General features: G+C 40.3%; 1 pseudogene; it reads right to left on the bottom strand.

Annotated features, from left to right (window-relative positions):
- Positions 1-124: 124 nt before the first annotated feature.
- On the bottom strand, positions 125-2,183 carry LOC115942358 (glyceraldehyde-3-phosphate dehydrogenase pseudogene; annotated as a pseudogene).
- Between the last annotated feature and the right edge of the window lie 2,657 nt (positions 2,184-4,840).

A 4,840-nucleotide genomic window follows, 5' to 3' on the forward strand; every position in this document is an offset into this window, starting at 1 on the left:
CCTCTAGTTCCATCCACATCATTGCAAATGGCAAGCTTGTTTTTTTGATGGCTGCATAATATTCCACTGTGTGTATATATACATATATATATATATATGTATATATACACACACCACCTTTTTTTTTTTTTTTTTGGCTGGGTACAGTATACTTTATTGATGGTACATGACAAAGTAGGGCTCCCCAAGCCCCTCCCCTTCTTCAGGGGGTCTGGGATGGAAACGGTGGAGGTCGGGAGATTCTCAGTGTTTTGGGGAATAAATTGGGGCAGGGACTCCCCAGCAGTTGAGGGCCTCTCTCTTCCTCTTGCTCTTGCTGGGGCTGGTGATCCAGGGGGTTCTTACTCCTTGGAGGCCATGTGGACCATAAGGTCCACCACCCGGTTGCTATAGGCAAATTCATTGTCATACCAGGAAATGAGCTTGACAAAGTGGTCATTGAGAGCAATGCCAGCCCCGGCATCGGAGGTGGAGGAGTGGGTGTCACTGTTAAAGTCGCAGGAGACAACCTGGTCCTCAGCGTACCCCAGGATGCCCTTGAGGAGGCCTTCTGATGCCTGCTTCACCACCTTCCTTCTTGATGTCGTCGTATTTGGCAGCTTTCTCCAGGTGGCAAGCCAGATCCACGACGGACACGTTGGGGGTGGGGACACAAAAGGCCATGCCAGTGAGCTTCCCGTTCAGCTCAGGGATGACCTTGCCCACAGCCTTGGCAGCACCAGTGGAAGCAGGGATGATGTTCTGGGCAGCCCCTCGGCCATCGCACCACAGCTTCCCAGAGGGGCCGTCCACGGTCTTCTGGGTGGCAGTGATGGCATGGACGGTGGTCATGGATCCCTCCACGATGCCAAAGTTGTCATGGATGACCTTGGCCAGAGGAGCCAAGCAGTTGGCGGTGCAGGAGGCATTGCTGACAATCTTGAGGGAGTTGTCATACTTCTCACGATTCACATCCATCATGAACATGGGGGCATTGGAAGAGGGAGCAGAGATGATTACCCTCTTGACTCCACCCTTCAAGTGAGCCCCAGCCTTCTCCATGGTGGTGAAGACCCCAGTGGACTCCACAACATACTCAGCACCAGCATCACCCCCATTTGATGTTGGCAGGATCTCGCTCCTGGAAGATGGAGATGGACTTTCCATTGATGACAAGCTTCCTGTTCTCAGCCTTGACTGTGCCGTGGAATTTGCCATGGGTGGAATCATACCGGAACATGTAGACCATGTAGTTGAAATCAATGAAGGGGTCACTGATGGCGACAATATCCACTTTGCCAGAGTTAAAAGCAGCCCTGGTGACCAGGCACCCAATACGGCCAAATCCGTTCACTCCGACCTTCACCATCGTGTCTTGGGGATGCAGCTAGCACTGCACCGGAAGATGCGGCTGTCTGTCGAACGGGGAGGAGCAGAGAGCCTATATACCACCTTTTCTTTATCCATTCATCTGTTGATGGATATCTGGGCTCTTTCCATACTTTGGCTTTTGTGGACATTGCTGCTATAAACATCGGGGTGCATGTACCCCTTCAGATCACATTTGTATCTTTGGGGTAAATACCCAGTAGTGCAATTGCTGGATCATAGGGTAGCCCTATTTTCAACCTTTTGAAGAACCTCCCTACTGTTTTCCAGAGTGGCTGCACCAGCTTGCTTTCCCACCAACAGTGTAGGAGGGTTCCCCTTTCTCCACATCCCCGCCAACATCTGTCGTTTCCTGACTTGTTAATTTTAGCCATTCTGACTGGTGTGAGGTGGTATCTCATTGAGGTTTTGATTTGGATTTCCCTGATGCCGAGTGATGTTGAACACTTTTTCATGTGTCTGTTGGCCATTTGGATGTCTTCTTTGGAAAAATGTCTGTTCATGTCTTCTGCCCATCTCTTGATTGGATTACTTGTTTTTTGGGTGTTGAGTTTGATAAGTTCTTTATAGATTTTCGATATTAGCCCTTTATCTGATATGTCATTTACAAGTATCTTCTCCCATTCTGTCGGTTGTCTTTTGGTTTTGTTGACTGTTTCTTTGCTGTGCAAAAGCTTTTTCTCTTGATGGAGTCCCAATATTTCATTTTTGCCCTTGCTTCCCTTGCCTTTGGCGATGTTTCTAGGAAGAAGTTGCTGTGGCTGAGGTCGAAGAGTTTGCTGCCTTTGTTCTCCTCGAGGATTTTGCTGGATTCCTGTTTCACATTGAGGTCTTTCAACCATCTGGAGTCTATTTTTGTGTGTGGTGTAAGGAATGGTCCAGTTTCATTCTTCTGCATGTGGCTGTCCAATTTTCCCAACACCATTTGTTGAAGAGACTTTTTTCCATTGGACATTCTTTCCTGCTTTATCAAAGATTAGTTGACCATAGAGCTGAGGGTCCATTTCTGGGCTCTCTATTCTGTTCCGTTGATCTATGTGTCTGTTTTGGTGCCAGTACCACACTGTCTTGATTACAACTTTGTAATAGAGCTTGAAGTCCGGAATTGTGATGCCACCGACTCTGCTTTTCTTTTTGAACATTCCTCTGGCTATTCAGGGTCTTTTCTGGTTCCATACAAATTTTAGGATTATTTTTTCCAGCTCTGTGGAAAAAAATTGATGGTATTTTGATAGAGATTGCACTAAACATGCAGATTGCTCTAGGTAACAGACATTTTCACAGTATTTTTTCTTCCAATCCATGAGCATGGAACCTTGTTCCATTTCTTTGTGTCTTCCTCAATTTCTTTCATGAGTATTTTGTAGTTTTCTGAGTACAGATCTTTTGCCTCTTTGGTTAGATTTATTCCTAGGTATCTTATGGTTTTGGGTGCAGTTGTAAATGGGATCAACTCCTTAATTTCTCTATACACATTCTTCTTAAGCACACATGGAACATTCATCAGGATAAATCACATGTTAGATCACAAAACAAGTCTTAAATTTAAGACGAAATCACATCAACTATCTTTTCTGACCACAATGGAATGAAATTAAAATTCAACAGGAAAAAAAAAGGAAGGAAGGGAGGGAGGGAGGAGGGGAAGGGAGAAAGAGAGAGATAGAAGTAAAGAGAAAGAAAGCTAGCTCACAAATCTGTGGAAATTAAACACACCCTTGAACAACAACAAATGTGTCAAAGAAGAAATCAAAAAGGAAATTAGAAAATACCTTGAAACAAGCCTAAAATACAATGCGATACAGCAAAAGCAGTAAAGAAGGGAGTTTATAAGCAATAAATGTCTACATTAAGACTGAAGATTTAGAATCAACCTAATTTAAAATCTCAGGGAACTAGAGAAAGAACAAACTAAGTCCAAAATCAACAGAAAGGAAGAATGAAAACAGTAAAGAGCAAAAGTAGATGAAACAAAGGAGAGTAAAACAATAGAAAAAAAAGTTTTTTGAAAAGATAAATCGACAAAATTTCAGCTAGACAATTAAAAAGAAAAAAGAAAAAACTCAAAACCAACATAAAGAAATACAAAAAAAGACAGTACAACTGATACCACAAAAACACAAAAGATCACAAAGATAACTATAAACAATTCTATGCCAGCAAACAGGACAACACCGAAGAAATAGGAAAATTCCTAGAATACACAACCTATCAAGACTGAATCATGAAGAAAGAGAAAATCTGAAAAGACTCATAACTAGTATGCAGATTGAATTATGCAGGTTATCAAAAACCTCCCAACAAAGAAAAGCCTAGGACCAGATGGCTTCACTCGTAAATTCTACCAAACATTGAATGAAGAATTAATGCCAATCCTTCTCAAACTCTACCAAAATACTGAAGCAGCAGGAACACTTTCAATCTCATTTTATGAGGCCTGCAGTACACGGATACAAATCCAGATAAACGTACTACTAGAAAAGAAAATCATAGGTCACTATCTCTGAATACAGATGCAAAAATCTCAATGAATTAGTAGAAAACTGAATTCAACAGCACATAAAAATAATAAAAAAAAAATCACATACCACAACCAAATTTCATTTATATTCTTGGGATGCAAGTATGGGTCAACATACAAAAATCAATTAATGTAATACACCATGTTATCAGAATAAAGGATAAAATACACATAATCATCTCAATAGATGAAAAAGTATGTGACAAAATTCAACACCCTTTCAGAAGAAAAACTTTTAAACTACAAATAAAAGGAAAGTACTTCAACATAAAAAAAAGCCATTTAAGACCTACAGCTAAATCATACCCGACAGTGAAAAACTGAAAGATTCTCCTCTAAGATCAAGAACAAGTCCAGGATGCCTAACACCACCTCCATTCAACATAATAATGGAAGTTCTAGCCAGAGCAATTAGTTAAGAGAAAGAAATAAAAAACATCCAAGTCAGAAAGGAAGAAGTAAAAACTGTCTCTGTTTGCAAACAATATGATCTTATGTAAAGAAAACACTAACGATTCCATTTTAAAGAAATTAATAATAAAGGAATTAGGTCAAGTTTTAGAATACAAAATCAACATAAAAAAATCAACTGCATTTCTATACACTTAACAATGAGCTATCTGAAAAGGGATTTAGGGAAACAATCCTATTATAATAGCACCAAAAGTAATAAAATCTTAGGATTAAAGAACTACAGAGGTGAAAGACTTGTACACTAAAAACTACAAAACACTGATATAAGAAATTTTAAAAAATGGGAAGACATCCCATGTTCATGAATTAGAAGACTTAATGTTGTTAAAATGTCCCGTACTACCCAAAGCAATCTACAAATTCAATGCAATCCCTATCAAAATCACAATGGTACATTTTACAGAAGTAGAAAAAAATTCTTAAATTCATATGGAGCCAGAAAGACTTCAAATAGCCAAGTCAATCATGAGCAAGAAC

This window comes from Leptonychotes weddellii, chromosome 14 (genome assembly GCF_054177405.1).
Source record: "Leptonychotes weddellii isolate Sample4059 chromosome 14, ASM5417740v2, whole genome shotgun sequence".
In the NCBI taxonomy this organism is placed as follows: domain Eukaryota; kingdom Metazoa; phylum Chordata; class Mammalia; order Carnivora; family Phocidae; genus Leptonychotes; species Leptonychotes weddellii.